The sequence below is a fragment of the Rhipicephalus sanguineus genome, chromosome 8 (assembly GCF_013339695.2).
Source record: "Rhipicephalus sanguineus isolate Rsan-2018 chromosome 8, BIME_Rsan_1.4, whole genome shotgun sequence".
Classification (NCBI taxonomy): domain Eukaryota; kingdom Metazoa; phylum Arthropoda; class Arachnida; order Ixodida; family Ixodidae; genus Rhipicephalus; species Rhipicephalus sanguineus.
Window position 1 is genome coordinate 158,233,108 of NC_051183.1, and position 19,146 is coordinate 158,252,253.

Sequence of the window (19,146 nt, forward strand, 5' to 3'; positions counted from 1 at the left end):
CGCATGCGCGAAAGTGGATGTCGTTTGCTACATGGACCTCAATAGCCTCTTTCGCGCTCTCTCCGCTAGGTGGCGTATTGCCTCAGATTATTCGCGAATAGCCACGAGTTCTGAAGTTTGAAGCGTCCCGCCTACAGGGCGTGCGCTAGGCAGGATTTGATTTAAAGTGTAGCACCTACATATGTAACGTTAATATGCGAAATCACATGTTCTTCGAAGAGCTGATAACGCGCTGCTGTCACTGAGACGTGTGTAGCTCGCGGCACAAATAACAGAAGTTCCTCACAGCACACGAACATGGAATAAACATACGGGGGTTTCAAGACCTGAAAGTACTTTCCTCAGGCTGGCACCCGCGAATTTTTGGTGAGCGAAACATGCGCAACTTATCGAGAAACATTCAAAGCGACACACGTTAACGTTCTTGCAGCACGGCACACGACGAACCGAAGTCGGAGTCGTAGGTGTGGTCTTGACGAGTTCACGATTTGGCAAACTATATACTTAGCAAACTATTTGCTGACCTAATGCACGCTCAAAGACGCGCATATGGCACAAGAACACACGTTCAAAGTTCCGCCGACTGTTAGCAAACCACTTGGTAGATATAAAAGCCTGCGAAAAAGCAAGCAAGCATACGGTGGCGTTGCAGTGCAATGGTTATGTTATCTGCTTTTAGTGGATGTGGCCACGAGTTCGATTACTGCGTCGTGTGCAATTTGCATGCTGATGTCAAACTTGTTTATAAATGCATTGCTGTTCATCCTCAATTACCCTTCGTGATAAATGGTGCCGCAAACTGGCTGTAAAAGGCCGTTAAAGTGTCAAATATGTATTTTTTTTCCGCGACCACTTCAGGGCCACCTACGGACTGGATGTCACGCGTAAGTGTAGGCCGTACCTAAAAATTAACCAAAATCACGGCTAAGCATCGTCACGGCTATTCTGAGGGCCACTTAGCATTGGGCCGTCTCACGAGTAAAGGGCGCAAAGCACGTGCCGAAAGCCGGAATGTGGTGATGGTGTGCGCGGAACCAGACAATTCCCCGATGGTATGCACTCCCGCCGCGTCCGCGCACGCCATTGGCCGGGGAACGGCGCGTGCCACGTGACCCGAGCTGAGGTGAGGTACCCCAGGACCAGAGGCAGTCATTGTTCGGTGGAGTTGGAGAAGAGCAAGGTGGTGCAAGCCAGCGTCGCACCCGCGACGAGAGCAGCAGGGCCGAGTTCTGGAGGCAGCGGCACAAGAGGCCCGGGAGGGTGGCCGCCGACCTTGGTGTCAACCGAGCGAGGCTTCCCGGCCTTGCGGCAGCCTCATCGCAGCAGTTCTCAGGGCACCTGCGGCACTAGCCCAGCTCGACAAGACGATTGCAACCCACTGACAATCCCCGGAGAACCACGTCAGCAGTTTGATCTAGTGGCACTGGGAGAGGCCGAGAGTTAGGCCTAACCGGGCAAGACCGATGTTCTCGTCGAAGACCGACGCATCGGCGATGAAGACGGCCAGCGAGGCGGCTGAAGAACGACGACGACTCTGAGGCGTCGGCAGCAGCTTCGAGGACGGGACAGGGCGTCGACTTTGGCACCGAACCGTGTCAGCGAACACCACAAACAGTAAGAACGTTCGATTGGGATAGCGACAGATTGAGGCGCCATAGTGGCCAGACTTTCGGGCTAGGACAGCTGAGCATAGCTTGAATAGTTTTTAGGGGCGAAGCTCCTTATTAGAGCTGTGCACGGGCCGTATTTCCGTGCCCGAGCCCGGCCCGGGCCCGCTGACTTTGTCGAAGGCCCACCCGAGCCCGACGGCAAAGGGCTGCGAGCCCGCCCGGCCCGGCCCGACGTACGAAAACACAATCCCGGGCCCGGCCCGGCCCGGCCCGGCTTTTTTAAAGTTCAGAAGCACACGTTGTTGGGCTAGTCGGTTCATGCTCTTTCAGAAGCCACGGAAGTGGCTATTTCGCGCAAAGAAAACGCAAGGGGAGGGTTAAGGGGAGCGCAAACTTTCGACTGTTTATTCCAAATTTACTGCAGTAGTGTGTGTATATATATATATATATATATATATATATATATATATATATATATATATATATATATATATATATATATATATGCAAACGCATGCGCAGAAAGCGAGGCAAACAACGAACAGATAACGTTTTGTGCAATGCAATACAGAGGTATAGACATGCGCAAAATGGCAGGCTCACAACAATCGGATACCATCTTACTCACAACCTGCGATGCAAGAACGTGCTCTCTGCCTGCGGAAGGAACAAAGGAGTGTCACTAATGCATAATAAACCTCGTGCTTTTATGTGAAAAGCTTCCAACAGCTCCCGAGCCGTGGTGTTCCTGCTTCTTCCAAGAATCCTAATTTTATGCAGATAAGGCTCACACTTGTGGGAATTGCAGTGGGCCGGCAAATGTGCCCCATCTTTACCTTTTAGTGACAGCTCGTGTACCCGCGCACGCTCATTCACGCACCTTCCCGTCTGGCCGACATATGTCTTGCCGCAGGAGAGCGGAAATTCGTAAACAACACCGGTGGCACATTTGGTGTATGAGTTTGCGTGCTTCTTGCCACAGCCACTTTTCTTGTTCCCGCCATTTAGAATACGCGGGCAAAGCTGAGATAGCTTCCGTGGCGCGGAAAAAACAATTGGCACGCCGTGCCTGTTTGCAACCTTCTTGAGGTTGTGTGAAATCCGGTGCATATACGGGACGACCTCAGGTCTCACCGTTCCTCGCTCTTGCTCAACCCCAGAATTGTGGTGTTCACATTTGAACTTCTGGAGGAGCGACTCGGCGACGGCGTTAATGAGCGTGCGAGGGAAACCGGCCTAGGTCAAGCGATCCAATTGGTTTCGAAAGCCCTTCTGCATGATGTGTGGGCACGACCTGGTTAGTGCAGACTCTAGACAGTGTTTGGCTATGGCCCTTTTCACGGTCTTGGAATGCGCCGACTCGAATGGCAGCAATTCTTTTTTAGACCTGGGCGAATAAAGCCAACAGGCGTGGCGCTCCTGCAGGTTGATACTCAAATCTAGAAACTGCAAGGCGCCATCGGTCGGCAACTCGTGCGTAAACACCAAACCCTTCCCGAGACGGCAAAAGGCCGCTAGAACATTGTTAACGATGGGCTGATATGAAGTGGTGGTTAGTTGCACGCAAACTCATACACAAAATGTGCCACCGGTGTTGTTTACGAATTTCCGCTCTCCTGCGGCAAGACATATGTCGGCCAGACGGGAAGGTGCGTGAATGAGCGTGCGCGGGAACACGAGCTGTCACTAAAAGGTAAAGATGGGGCACATTTGCCGGCCCACTGCAATTCCCACAAGTGTGAGCCGTATCTGCATAAAATTCAGATTCTTGGGAGAAGCAGGGACACCACGGCTCGGGAGCTGTTGGAAGCTTTTCACATAAAAGCACGAGGTTTATTATGCATTAGTGACACTTCTTTGTTCCTTTCGCAGGCAGAGAGCACGTTCTTGCATCGCAGGTTGTGATTAAGATGGTATCCGATTGTTGTGAGCCTGCCATTTTGCGCATGTCTATACCTCTGTATATTGCATTGCACAAAACGTTATCTGTTCGTTGTTTGCCTCGCTTTCTGCGCATACGTTTGCATATATATATATATATATATATATATATATATATATATATATATATATATATATAAAAATTGGCTTGAGCGAACGAACGTACGAAAACTTTTATTGTTCCAACGTTTCGGCCGGGGTCCGGCCTTCGTCAGGGAATACAATGCATACGTTAAATGTGTCGCTTATATATACACAGGGGGCCCCCAAACACGTGTCTAAGCAGTATCTAATATCGCACATACATCAGATAAATCAGCATAGGTAAACGTGCGGTGTAATATTAACATGCGTACATGACAAAAGTTATATACGGCGAAGTGGGCGCAGTAACAAAGGGAATTTTTTCATCACTGTCACGAAAAAAAGTGATAACATGGGTGATTATGTACAGCGATGACATTTAAGAACAATGCGTGAAAAGGACGCGATGAACTAACAAGAAACCTGTGTAAACAGCAAACAACAATGCGCTAAAGGAACTAACAAGAAACAGGTGTAAAGCAACGAGAACAGCAATCTAAAAAGGCATGTGTGAAAAAGTCTGGCAATGCTGATAATAAGACACCTAAGTGAAACTGTGATACATGGCACTCATGAAAATGGAATACAACAAAAACATGGGTAACAGGGTGATAACTGGTGAAAGTGGCAGATACGTGACATATGGAATTTAGCATTGTCCGTGACAGAGTGATCCCGTAGCTTAACTCTTACGTGTGCAGGAACGTAAGCTTTCCTGCGCTTTCGTTAATGCCGCATGATAATGCTTTAAACTTGTAGATGAGAAATGATTCGCGCACTTCCCGTTCGTGGTGAGATTTAAAACCAGATTCCAATATGGTTGCCGTCAGGTGATCGAGTGAGTGCCCTGTTGTATTCAGGTGCTTAGATAAAGGCAGGTTAGGAAAAGTTGTGACATGTGCCTTGTGATTATTGAACCGCAATCTGAATGGTGTCGATGTCTGGCCTATGTACTGAAGCTTGCAGACGGAGCACTGAAGGAGGTACACACAGTTACTTGTATCGCAGTCGTAATCACCTTTAATTTTAATTGAAAAATTTGAGGCCCAACTCTGGGCTGAAATGGAGGTGATCATGTGCGCGCACAGCTTGCAACGTGGTTTGCCACATGGGTGGCAACCTGAATGGACAGCAGGGGTTAACACGGATGAAGTCAGCATATTGTGCAAGTTTCTCGAGCGACGGTACACTACCCGTGGCGATTCAGAAAATATGTTTTTGAGACGGTCGCTCTGCATGAGGATGTTATGGTGCTTTCGTAGGATGTGGTTAACGTTTGGTACTGATGCAGAATGCGTTAATATTAGATTTGTACATTGTCGCTGTGGAGCACGATTGTTGGAGTGTAGAAGCTCGCTCCTGTCTACTGCATTAGCCCGTTTAATGGCATCGTTAATTACCTGAGGCGGGTACTTTTGTATTCTTAGCGCATCACTGAGTTTGTCACAATTATCTTGAAAATCTGATTGTTCGGAGCACAACCTTTTGAAACGGAGTGCCTGGCTGTACGGTATGCTCGTTTTGTTGTGCCTCACGTGGCTGCTTTGAAAGTGAAGGTAGCGGTGTTTGTCAGTTGGTTTTTTGTAAAGTTTCGTCGTTAGTTTATTGCTTGATATGCATACCGTGACGTCGAGAAAGTTTATGTTTGAAGCTGAGTAGACGGGCGAGAAGGATATCGATGGATGAAAATTGTTAAAGTTGGCCACGAAAGATAAAAGTTCAGTTTCCCCGTGATGCCATATCAGAAAGATATCATCTATGAAGCGCTTATAGTAAAATGGTTTTAGTGCGCAAGTGGCCAGAAACCTGTCTTCCAGTGTGCCCATGAATATATTAGCGTAGTTCGGTCCTATTTTTGTGCCCATTGAGGTGCCACTCGTCTGTACATAGTGGGTTCGATTAAATTCAAAGTTGTTTAATCGCAAGATAAGTTTTAAAAGGGAGGCCAGAGTTGAGCTGTCAATAGGTTTGTCTAGTGAGGATTCGTCGTACGCACGTATTACTGCCTGAATGCCGTCGTCGTGCGGTATATTCGTGTAGAGAGAGGCTACGTCTAGAGTGGCTAGCAGTGCTTTGTCGGGGATGTCAAGATCAGCAATGTCACTTAAGAAATGATTAGTGTCCCTGAGATACGAGGGAAATGAGGCGGGAATTACTTTGATAAGGGAGTCAACGTAGCTGGAAAGAGGTTCAGTAACCGTGCCAATAGCCGAAACTATTGGACGACCAGGGTTATTTCGTTTGTGTACCTTTGGCAGTAGATAAAACCTTCCTGCAACAGGACTAAGAGGTATCAGTGATTCCATCGTCTTCTTACTGATGCATTCATTTTGGAAAAGTTGTCTGAGGGTGTCGGCAACGATGTGTTTAAATTCGTCAGTCGGGTCGTGGTCGAGCTGCTTATAGTATGCGGTGTCGCCCAACTGCCTTAATGCTTCGGTGATGTAGTCAGACGTATTCATTACCACCACAGCACCCCCTTTGTCGGCAGGCTTAATGACAATGTCTAAACGATTCTGCAGTGTCTTAATGGCTTTCCTTTCATCTGAGTTCAAGTTGTGTTTGAAAGAATTATTCTGATTATATGCTACAAGAATATCGTGCTGGATAGCCGAAATGTACATATCAAGGTACTTATCACGTAGCACCGGCGGTGTCCAGTGTTGACTGGATGACACGCTGTTCGATCTGGATCTATCATGGAAGAATTCGCGTAGCCTCATGTTCCGCGCGAAATCGTCGAGGTCTTTTACAAGTTGAAATTCATTGTACCCTCCAGTTGCCGGGCAGAAGTTAAGACCACGGGAAAGAACCGTCATTTCTGGGTTAGAAAGTGTGACGTTCGAGATGTTGATAATGTTAGTAAAGTGGTGTCCGTCATCAACAGCATGACTAGATATAACTGAAGTGCTGGTTGACGGGAGTACTGGTAGTGGTGGCGGTAGAACGTTATCGCGAACCATTTTCGTACATTTCTTTGCTTGGATTTCTAATAGCTTCTTTTGCTCAAAGTCTTCAAGCAAAATACGCTCCTCAGGACTAATTGAATAGGCGCTTAATAGCTGTCGTTCTTGGTTACTCAAATTCTTTACGGATGAGCTATAGTGTTTGATCACAATGCGTGTAAGATCCAAAGACGCTTTCCGCAGTGTGTCATTCCAACGGTCTAGGTTATGACTAGACATTTCCGACGTAGCCGGTCTGAGGGAAAGTTGTAGGCCTTTTGGTACTTTTTGTGCAGCCACGTATGAAGACAATGTGGACTCATGCATTTCATAACGGACACGTTTGTGAACAATTTTCCTAATCTTTAGGAAATTACTGGAGTACGCAGTTACATTGGTGGGGGCACTAGCGAGTCAATCACGGGAAGTAGTCACCGTGGTAGAGCGATTAGCACTTCTTAAAGCATAATGATGGGAACATGAAGAATCAATGTCAGACCTTTTTGTTGCGTTGCGTGGTTGCCTTTGTGGTTGAGGCGGCAAGCTGGCCACGGTAGAGGGTCCTTGTAGACTCGGTGCACTGGCGGAAGGCTGGCTAGTGTGTTGACCCGATGGAGGCAGCAAGCGAGAAGCCAAATTCCGCTGTGGCGGCTGAGTGGTTGCGCGCTCGCTCCAGGACGGTGACGAATAGGAGGGATGTCGGAAGGCCAAGCATCTAATATGACTGGCCATCACCGCTACTCCTTCGAAACTAGGGTGAAGCCCGTCGGCGGCAAAGACGCGATTCGACGGGAACCATTCTAAGGCGTGGTCAAGGAAAAACAAGTTGTCGAGCATGTCGACAAAACCTACGCAAGCGGCTGTTAAAGTCGCACGCCTCGTGGTTGCAGTGGCGAACTAAACCTAGGTTGCGGCCCCCACGGCGGCGGTTTGGGCTCCGAGGTAGGATCAGGCTAGCGTATATTCGCTGAATTTCGCTGAATTTCGCTGAATATTCGCTGAATATTCGTTTCAAAAGGTTGTGCTCCGAACAATCAGATTTTCAAGATAATTGTGACAAACTCAGTGATGCGCTAAGAATACAAAAGTACCCGCCTCAGGTAATTAACGATGCCATTAAACGGGCTAATGCAGTAGACAGGAGCGAGCTTCTACACTCCAACAATCGTGCTCCACAGCGACAATGTACAAATCTAATATTAACGCATTCTGCATCAGTACCAAACGTTAACCACATCCTACGAAAGCACCATAACATCCTCATGCAGAGCGACCGTCTCAAAAACATATTTTCTGAATCGCCACGGGTAGTGTACCGTCGCTCGAGAAACTTGCACAATATGCTGACTTCATCCGTGTTAACCCCTGCTGTCCATTCAGGTTGCCACCCATGTGGCAAACCACGTTGCAAGCTGTGCGCGCACATGATCACCTCCATTTCAGCCCAGAGTTGGGCCTCAAATTTTTCAATTAAAATTAAAGGTGATTACGACTGCGATACAAGTAACTGTGTGTACCTCCTTCAGTGCTCCGTCTGCAAGCTTCAGTACATAGGCCAGACATCGACACCATTCAGATTGCGGTTCAATAATCACAAGGCACATGTCACAACTTTTCCTAACCTGCCTTTATCTAAGCACCTGAATACAACAGGGCACTCACTCGATCACCTGACGGCAACCATATTGGAATCTGGTTTTAAATCTCACCACGAACGGGAAGTGCGCGAATCATTTCTCATCTACAAGTTTAAAGCATTATCATGCGGCATTAACGAAAGCGCAGGAAAGCTTACGTTCCTGCACACGTAAGAGTTAAGCTACGGGATCACTCTGTCACGGACAATGCTAAATTCCATATGTCACGTATCTGCCACTTTCACCAGTTATCACCCTGTTACCCATGTTTTTGTTGTATTCCATTTTCATGAGTGCCATGTATCACAGTTTCACTTAGGTGTCTTATTATCAGCATTGCCAGACTTTTTCACACATGCCTTTTTTAGATTGCTGTTCTCGTTGCTTTACACCTGTTTCTTGTTAGTTCCTTTAGCGCATTGTTGTTTGCTGTTTACACAGGTTTCTTGTTAGTTCATCGCGTCCTTTTCACGCATTGTTCTTAAATGTCATCGCTGTACATAATCACCCATGTTATCACTTTTTTTCGTGACAGTGATGAAAAAATTCCCTTTGTTACTGCGCCCACTTCGCCGTATATAACTTTTGTCATGTACGCATGTTAATATTACACCGCACGTTTACCTATGCTGATTTATCTGATGTATGTGCGATATTAGATACTGCTTAGACACGTGTTTGGGGGCCCCCTGTGTATATATAAGCGACACATTTAACGTATGCATTGTATTCCCTGACGAAGGCCGGACCCCGGCCGAAACGTTGGAACAATAAAAGTTTTCGTACGTTCGTTCGCTCAAGCCAATTTTTATTAATCACTGGATCCACTGAAACCACTTGCCTGATATATATATATATATATATATATATATATATATATATATATATATATATATATATATATACTACTGCAGTAAATTTGGTATAAACAGTCGAAAGTTTGCGCTCCCCTTAACCCTCCCCTTGTGTTTTCTTTGCGCGAAATAGCCACTTCCGTGGCTTCTGAAAGAATTTTCAAGGTTCGCTGCGAAAACAAAACATCGTTTTCTGGTAATTTGGCATTTTATTGAGCATATCAAATGTGATTACACAGATTACAAATTGTCCTGCAAAAACAGCAAGCAGTCCAACGATTTAGGCTTCAACGAAGTGCGGCGCTTTTGCCCATGCAAGTTTCAGCTTGCACGAAGGCGATCTACGTCGGATCGCTCGTCACTGTCGCGTGCATTTTCTCTCATATGGGATTTGGCCTTAAATCTAACGCGAACAGTCGCGTGGTGCCGTCACTAGCTCAGGTTATGTTACTTCTCTGTTTGTCGGAGTGCAACAGAGGCAGTGCTTTACCTGCTCCCCTTTTGTTTAAAGTAGCGAATGGAAAGGAAAAGCGGTAAAGGGCGGTCGCGGAAAAGGCGCTGTATGCGTGCTGGAAAACAATTCCTGCTCATTCTCTATGTTTCGGGCTTGAGTCGGGCTTTGCGCCGGGCCCGTGCCCGGCCCGATAAAACTCCAAGTAGCCCGAGCCCGGCCCGGGCCCGAGTTGAAAATACGTCGGCCCGGCCGAGCCCGGCCCGCGGGCCGGGTCGGGCTCGGGCTTTCGGGCTACCCGGAGCCCGTGCACACCTCTACTCCTTATGCCGTGGGTCTGTCCATCCTCCGTTTGTAGCGGTCTAGTAGCCACCTCTAGCTCGTGAGAAGCGCGCGTTCTGGTATGCAGTAGAAAAAGAAGACGACGTTGACGAGTGAGACTCTCGTGCGTGTTCGCCTGTGTGGCATTCTTTCTTCTTTACTGCGCACGTTCTGGTATGCAGTAGAAGAAGAAGAAGACGACGTTGACGAGTGACACTCTCGTGCGTGTTCGCCTGTGTGGCGTTCTTTCTTTACTACGTCTCGTGTTTTCAACGACAACCGAATACAACATTTCAGAAGTAACGCGCCATGAGGCTCCCTCTTGGCACGCTTTCTCTTTAGCTCGGAGTCGCCAGATGGAAGACAAGGCTGCGGAACGGAGGGCACGGAAGGCGGCGGCAGCGCGCGCTCGCAGACAGAATTCTCAGGTGAGCCCGCGAGGCTGAAGCTGCACGTCGACGCCGTGAAGCAGATTCCTCCGTTCGAGCCCGCCAAGCCGAAGCTGCTCGACAAGCTGCACGGCTGCGGCGAGAAGACCCCGCCGTTCGAGCCCGCGAGGCCGAAGCTGCACGGCTGCGGCGCGAATCGGATCTTCAAAATGTGAAGGACCGTGAAGCTGCGAGAAAGCGCGCGTACCGGCAAGCAGAGCCCGAGGCTGTGCGAGCATGTGAAGTGGCTGCAAAACGCATCAGGCGGGCTCTGCCCGAAGGCGCCGACGCGCGCTTCCAGCGGGACTTCCTTGAAACAGTTTCGGCCATAGTTGCGGTGTGTGCAACAGATTGTGCTTATCAAACAATCTAGTCACAATATCTTCCATCAAGAAGGACCACGCTCGCGCCAATGCCATCGCCGTGCTGCAGCGCGAGTTCGCTTCGCCCAACTCATCATCATTCACCACGTGGATATGGTGTGATTTTTTTCGTACAGCTCAGTATTTTCCGATGTGTTACTTTTTGTTGTAGATTTTGAGCGTGTTAATTTCGCTTGCCGTGGTGTGTGAGTTAAAGTGTGTTTGCCGTGCCGCCACGCTGTCCCGTCTCTCTATCTCCCAATTCCATCCCACACTGCAAGCTCTCGCGAGATAAGGTGACATCCTGGCAGGCTAGACACTTATTAGTTCACGTTATCTCGGGAGCGCTTGCAATGTGGGATGGAGTTGGGAGCGAGAAAGACGGGAGACCGTGGCGGCACGGCAATCACTATCTCACACACCACGGCAAACGAAATTAACACACTGAAAATTTACAACAAAAAGTAACACATTAAAAAATACTCAGCTGTACGAAAATAAAGAATTCAAGCTATGCTCAGCTTTCCTAGCCCGAAAGTCTGGCCACTATGGCGCCTCAGTCTGTCGCTATCCCAATCGAACGTTCTTACTGTTTGTGGTGTTCGCTGACACGATTCGGTGCCAAAGTCGACGCCCTGTGCCGTCGTCGAAGCTCCTGCCGACGTCTAAGAGCCCTCGTCGTTCATCAGCCGCCTCCCTGGTCGTCTTCATGGCCGATGCTTCGGTCTTCGTCGAAAACATCGGTCTTGCCAAGTTAGGCCTAACTCTCGGCCTCTCCTCAGTGCCACTAGATCAAACTGCCGACGTGGCTCTCCGAGGATTGTCAGTGGGTTGCAATCGTCTTTTCGAGCTGCGGTAGTGCCGCAGGTGCTCTGAGAACTGCTGCGATGATGCTGCCGCAAGCCCGGGAAGCCTCGCTCGGTTGACACCAAGGTCGACGGCCACCCTCCTGGGCATCTCGTGCCGCTGCCTCCAAAACTCGGCCCTGCTGTTGTCGTCGCGGGTGCGACGCTGGGTTGCACCACCTTGCTTTTCTCCAACTCCACCAAACAATGACTGCCTCTTGTCCTGGGGTCCCTCACCTCAGCTTGGATCTCGTGGCACGCGCCTTTTCCCTGCCAATGGCGTGCGCGGACGTGGCGGGAGTTCACACCATCGGGGAATTCTGCGTTCCCCGCACACCATCGCCACATTCCGCCTTGCGGCACGTGCTTCGCGCCCTTTACTCATAACAGGCCGCCTCCTCTAGGACACGCCTGCGGAGCCGCGTAACTAGCCGAGTAGAAGCGGCCGTTTCTAAGCCGCTTTCCTGCCAGTAGGCGTGTATTCTAGCCAGGATTTGACTGCCAGTGCGTTGACGGTAGGTTAGAGCCCCAGTCTTAGGTGTGTCGGGAGTGCTTCGCGTTTCCCGCTATGTTGACGATTTCCTTATCCTTGATTCTTCCAGCCATTGCCTTGAATCGTCTGTTCCGCTTATCCTCGAATTGTTTCGGGTGCCTCTTGATCTGCTACTACTTTCCCATGGGGTGCCGGAAGATAACTCGCGAAGATTTCTTGATGTCTGGCTTCACTTCATGACGAACCACATCTGCTGGCAGTATGAGCCCCGTAGCAAAAAGCCGCTTCTACCGTACACTTCCAGGTACAGAAAAGTTGTTAAGCGTGGTGTTGTGAAGGTTTACCTCTAGAACATCTGTAGAATGTATTGTTTTCACAGGTGAAAAAATAGCTTCGAGAATGGAGTGGACCGCCTTAATACGGTTGATTACCCGCGGCATGTTGTTGCATCCGCTGCTGGTCAGCTCCTCAAGGAAGTCAAGCGCCCTTTTTGTGACGTCCGCGATGATGTGGGTAAGATGCCCAAAAAGCTGGCAGTCGTCCCGTACATTCACCATGTTTGACACCGCCTTAAGAAAATCGAGGCAAACATCGGTATGAATGTGTTTTTTTTTTTGCGCCCCCGAAATTGCATAGCTTGTGCGAGCGAATTTTTCCCGGCTGCAGTAAAATAACCGGCCGTCGTCCGTGTTCTCCCGCTTTGTCCCTCGTTTATTTCTCGCGCTGTAAATATTCTGTGCAGTGGAGTACCTACTAGACCAAACCTTCAGGTTAACGTCTTAGTTTTATCACAGTGAGCGTTTTTGTCTCGAAAAATTAACCGAAATTTTCGTCGTTTCAAGAGACTCTCATTGTGCGAACTTTAACTGCTGTGGGAAAAAACTGAAGCTTACCACAACATGATCGCTGGAATCGCCTGGTGCATTTCGGTCCCTAGAAGATCTCTGTTGTCTGCGTTTTTCGACATCCGCCCTGTCCGGTTAATTACTCGCGAAAAACTCGCTCGTTCCATCGACCACACGCTAGTTTCGCGCCGCGGCCGCAAGGGTCGCTGGCTGTTGCGTTCAGAACAGCTGCCTGTGGCAATGCAATTGTGCAACCGTCCTAGCAGTTTGGAGACCACCGCGAAAAATTTGCAGTGGCTTAGCTCGATTATGCCAGGATATACGTAGCGTTAGCAAAGGTTCAGCTGGTTATTCTTAGCTTTCCCGATTTTCTAGGATTATTAGCCTTCTTCTGTTTATTCTTCGTACGCTGAACCGCTAATTGCCAGGCAACTACTTCGGGATCCGATGAGATAAGCTTCTCAGCTCTTCTGCGTCGTTGAGCAGCATTTGCGCTCTCCTCCTCCATGGTGTTACCAACCTGCAAACGCCAGTCATAGGCGCTATCAAGCGGCTCCAGCACAGTGTCAGACGGCAACTGCACAGCGAAGGTGAATAGCTGCGCGCGCACTGGCGCCAATACATCCGCCAAGGCTACGACGTCACTCTGGAAAGCGCAGACCGGCAGCCGCGAGTCGCGCGCGGCGGTGGCGGAGTCTGCGCGCGCGCCGACGCCAGCGGCGCCAGTTTGTCTGGCGCGGCTACGACGCCACTCCTCCTGAACCCGCAGACAAGCAGCGGCGAGCCGCGCGTGGCGGTGTCGAAGAGCGCGTGAGATGCCAGCTCCGGTGACCCAGCTGTTTGACATCACTGATCCTCGCGCATGCGCAGCACGGCTCATGAGGATCCACGCGAAATCGGCTCCAGCTAGGCAAGTGTAGCTAACGCTACAAAATACCTCTGCGACGCACGCCTGCCTCACCTGGCTGTAGCACCGCGTTCCCCGCTTACGCTCCCCCCGAGAAAAATCGCGGCCGGGCTACAGGGCCGGCGCGACGCACTTTGCGTTTCCCTCTAGTCCGGCCGTGGTGTTCAATCACACTTTAACATGCCGCGGGATGGCGACCAAGTTCTGCGTCGAATATGCGACGCTCTCCTATCACACCTCGTTCTCTGATTACGCTTTCACCGTTAACTACTACAGCCACCACAAGAGTTTGCTTAATCATAGAACGTATACGTTAGTCGTCGGGATGGAGATGAACCACTAAGCGTCAAAGTGGGTGCATCGATGTTAAACGGTACTATAGCTCCTAGACATCTATATACATTGTGCAAACTCTCTCATATAAATGTATAACAAACGTTTAACTACTTCTGTAAGGACACGTTTTACTTTCGTGTTATTCCGATTCCTATGACGGAGGGATCAACCATGTTTTTTTTTCTTTTCGCTGTCGTGTGTCAGAAATTTTTAGTATGGTCAGGACAGCATTGACAATGCTGGATCTAACGTTGTTGATGAGGCTGCTTTTTCCTAAGATCATGGGGACGGGGCATTCTGATGCAAAAGGAGATTTGAAGCGAGTTGTACGCTCGAAAAATTTTTTCTCTGCCACACGATGAGATTCGTGACTTTGCGTATCTGATATTGTCCTGCTTCTGGCGCATCCCTCTGTGTTTGGCGTTTCTTTTCTTTCGTCACGCGCCTCCATCGAATTCTAAGGCGCGTCCACGGGAGCAAAGTAGAAAAGTCGTGACGCGCCCAACGAGCGCGGCGGGCGAGCAAGAAGCATCGAGCAGAAAAAGCTTCCGTTACGATAAACTACCAACTCGCCCAAACCCTCACGTTAATCAATGGGAGGAGCAATCGCTCACTCGGCGAGGCGGTGGCGCCCTTTCTTGTGCGGCTCCGGTGTCAGCCGCGTGTTTCTGAAGCGTTTCTAGCGATTTCTAGGTAAATATTGGAAGTACTTCCTAGGTATTTCTGTTAACTATATTATTTCAGACATTGTTCGTCTATTTAAACCACGTTTCGAGGATTGATAGCCTTGTTTTAGTCCTGTATTGAACACTTTATTGTGAGCGTGATCACGCCACATGAGATCTACGTAGGGCCGGTCCCCTAATGTGATGCGCACTTAAAACGCGCGCGGGGTGGGGTGGGGGGGAGGGGGAGGGGAGAGTCGCCATTTTGGAGGATCAAGGAGCTTTAGCTTCGGTCTGTCGCCACTTTGCTTTAAGGCCAATCGATTTAAAGGAGTACTGACATGAATTTTAAAATTTTTCGGGTTGTTGCTCTAAATGAAAGCATGGGTGTCGAGAACCCTAAAAAGAGTGTCGTGGTGCCTCGGAATGCATTGCATATATTCTTATTACCGCTTCTTTCAACCAGCAGTTTCGGTTTCGGTTTCGAGAGGGCGGCTTCATAGTGACGTGTCAAGTCGGCCCGTGACGTCACGGGCAGACTGCAACCCACGAAATATGCACCTGCTGTCCTTTGCTGTCAGTCGAACGTGGTTCATGATGAGTGAACTGTCGTCCAGTGCCTCCGACAGCGATTTCTGTGATTTAGGCTGCATGCAGAACCCAGATTTCGCAAACCAAGTGAGCTGACTTGAAACGTCATAGGGCTCTCCATGCGGTGAAGCTGCCTTGCAGATGCTGGGAGATGAAAACTTTAAAATCAAACTTAAATATTTATACGTGTTTCCCGGATGCGGTGTGGGGAGAGCGTTAACACTACATGCCAAGGAAACCAAAAACGTCCGTTTTGCTGCACTTCAAAATCGTGTCAGTACTCCTTTAAGGTCGCTATGCATTGAAATGTCATCTGCGAAAATCTCCAGTAGTGTTTTTAGCTTCAGTAATTATGAGTGCTCGCATTTTGCTTTAGATTCGCTTTTATTTATACAAATTTTGCTATGCGGCTATAATATTAACCAAGAAGACTTTCCACGGAGCCCTGCAACGAGGATACCACCTGAAATTGACGTCATGTTGAATTTGATGTCTGCTCTCTGCAGCAAATTACAGATGTGAGTTGCGGTAGTTGACAGGGATTAGAGCTACCTCAAAATCTCAAGAATCATGCCGAGGCGTACACGTCCGGACATTTACTGTAAGAGAGAACACTCAGGTACAAGTCTCATTACTATTTCACCACAAGCAAGTTCCAAACGACGCTCAGCCCGTGTACTCCAAGTTTGCGTAGAAATACGCCAGCTTTACCAAGCATAAGTCACCTGCTTCGAAGCTGATTGATTGTGTGTAGTCAAATGACTAGTATGTTTTATTGAACGGCATTAACTGACCGTGCTTTAGCTTCAGACAGACCGCTGGCAGCTCACTTTCTTCAACGTTGTACGACGTTGAGTACAATTCAGGCATGCAATGGGAACGACATCGAACTAGCCCTCTCGAGTGCTTTGTGCTGGAATTTTATTGCGCTAATTCAGCCACATCCATTTTCGTTTCCTTGTATTTGCTCAGTGCCGAATAACTTTGTCGTCTCTCTGGCATCAATGCCATCTCCTCTTACGTGCGAGTCGAGCTTTCGCGTCGGCACTACAGTCCGTGTATGTTCCTCTCATGCCGCGTCGCGCTGCTCCGCTGGGTGAACCCGTATCCACAGACACGGCACACGTAGGGCCGCTCACCCGTGTGGGTGACCACGTGTCTCTGCAGAGCGTCCTTCCTGTTGAAGCTCAACCAGCATTCGGGGCACACAAACTCATCAGAGTTCCTCGTGTGCGTCCTTCGGTGACGTGACAGATGCGAGGAATTTGTGAAGTGACGGCCACACAAGTCACATGAGCGCTCCAAGCTGGCCTTCGGTCTCGAACTCCGCCGGCGGCCGGTGCTACCTTTGCTGACGGGCACCTCCTCCTTTACGTTCTCTTCAGCAGGCCTTTTTCTGGACGCCATTTCAGAAAATGAGTTACTGTTTATCGATTTTCAAGACTTAAAACGCCACGACTATGCCGCCGCACACGCGGTACACAAATTTATTTTATTTATTTATTTATTTATTTATTTATTTATTAAGTACCTGTTTCGCCATAAGGCATTACAGCAGGGAGGGTACAGTACATTTAATCAAACAAATATAGGCAATTTCCGGTGGCAGAGTGTTCCACTCTCTTATAGTGCGAACAAAGAAAGAGTAGCGAAAAGCGTCACCCCTAAAAGGAATATCACGTATTTTTAAGTGGTGATCTCGCCTTTGAGAAACATAGTTGGCTGGTTGAAAATACAATTGCCTGATGATCCCTGTTCTCGAATGATAAATGTTATGAATGAATTTTAATCCGAGGCTTCGACGACGGTGTTCAAGAAGATTCCAATTTAATGTTTTTTGCTCTCTGTCATACTAAGCATCCTGTCATAATTTCCAAGGACTAATCGAACTGCTCTATTCTGCACTTTTTCAAGTTTATCTACAAGTTCTTTAGTATATGGATCCCAGAAGACACACGCATACTACAGTATACTGCGCACATGTGTAATATACAGCTGCTCCCTAAGTTTCCGTGGGAAACTACTGAAGTTACGTTTCAGAAAACTCAATGTTCTTACAGCCGTGGTCCTAACATAAGTGACATGTTTATTCCACCTCAAATCAGCGGTGAAAAATACACCTAGATATTTATATTCTGTGGCTTGTTGAAGATTAGCGGTATTAATCGTGTAATGATTGCTGCAGTGCGAGAGTTTCCTGGTAAAGGTAATGTGGACACTTTTTTTCACATTCAACGACATTTTCCATTTTTCATACCATGCGGCAAATAAATCTAAATCGTTTTGCAGTGCTTGCTTGTCAAAATCGCTATTGATGACCCTATATACTATAAAGTCGTCTGCAAACATTCTAAATGATGATGTGATACCCAAAGTGATGTCATTTATGAATAACAAAAATAAAAGCGGGCCTAAGACTGATCCCTGTGGTACACCAGAGGTCAAAGAAACATATTTAGAGGAACAACCGTTGAGAGCTACAGACATCTGCCTTGAGCGGAGATACTCAGCTATCCAAGCAATAACCCTATCATCGAATTTGTAATGTCGAAGTTTAACGATCAGGAGACTATGCGTAACAACGTCGAAAGCTTTTCTGAAATCCAGAAATATGCAGTCAACACTTTGCTGCTTGTCGACAGCTGAGACAAGGTCATGTGTAAATTCTACCACTTGCGTTGTACAAGAAAAACCCTGCCGGAACCCATGCTGACTAGGACGAAGAAGGTTATTGGCAATAAGGTGAGACATGATGCCGCTATAAATCACATGTTCCATAGCTTTGCATACGATGCTAGTTAAAGATACTGGCCTGTAGTTCTGAACTCTGTCTCTCTGTCCACTTCTATGGATTGGCACCACGCGGGCCAGCTTCCAGTCCCCAGGAACAATGCTGTCATTTAAGGAATTTTTAAATAAACGACATAAATATAAACACAGCGTGCCCGAGCAGTTAATAAGAAACGATGCCGGGACATCGTTCGGACCACTCGCTTTTGTGTGTTTCAAGCCTTGCAATAATCTCTCGACTCCCGTCGCACTAAACGCAACCTCAGACATTTTGTCGACTTGGACAGAAAAATCAACAGTTCTAACTACACTAGTATCGGAAAGGTTAGAATGAAATACCGATGAAAAGTAATTAACAAAAATTTCGACCTTACTTGGATCATGATTAATAATTCTGTCGGACCAGTGCAATGGTGGAGTAGAAGTGTCATCCTTACCGTTTTTTTTAACGTATTTCCAAAATTCCTTCAGATAGCCAGCAGCCTCTGGCCTTAGTTAGAAAAGTATGTTTGTTTGGCTGATCCAGCGAGCTCTCTAAAGCTACGTTTTAGCTCAACTAGCTGCATGTAGCGACTACCTGATTTCTCAGTCTTGCTGAGCCGATAGATTCTTCTGATGTTTCGTAATAAAGAACTGAGTTGCCTGTTAAACCACGGTTTATCTTTCGAACTTTTGGAAGAGAGTGTTTGGAGGGGAACAAATTTATCTCGCAGTTCAAAAAACTTCTTTTTAAGTACACCCCATAATTCTTCCCCGTTTAACTGATCTGCCAATGTGTCAAAAGTGGGAAAGTAAGATTCAAGAGCTAAATTTAGTGCAGCGTAGTTAGCCCTGTTATATACATACACTGTTCTAGGGGCTTTTTTCGATATAGACACATTTCGAATTGCAGCGTCCGCTAGAATAACATTATGGTCGCTTATGCCGGGCAAAGCGCATGTGTTTGATATAATCTTCGGTGCATCAAAAAGCAACAAATCAAGCACGTTACCAGTGTCATCATTACGCGAAGGATCTCTTACCAACTAATGCAGACTATTT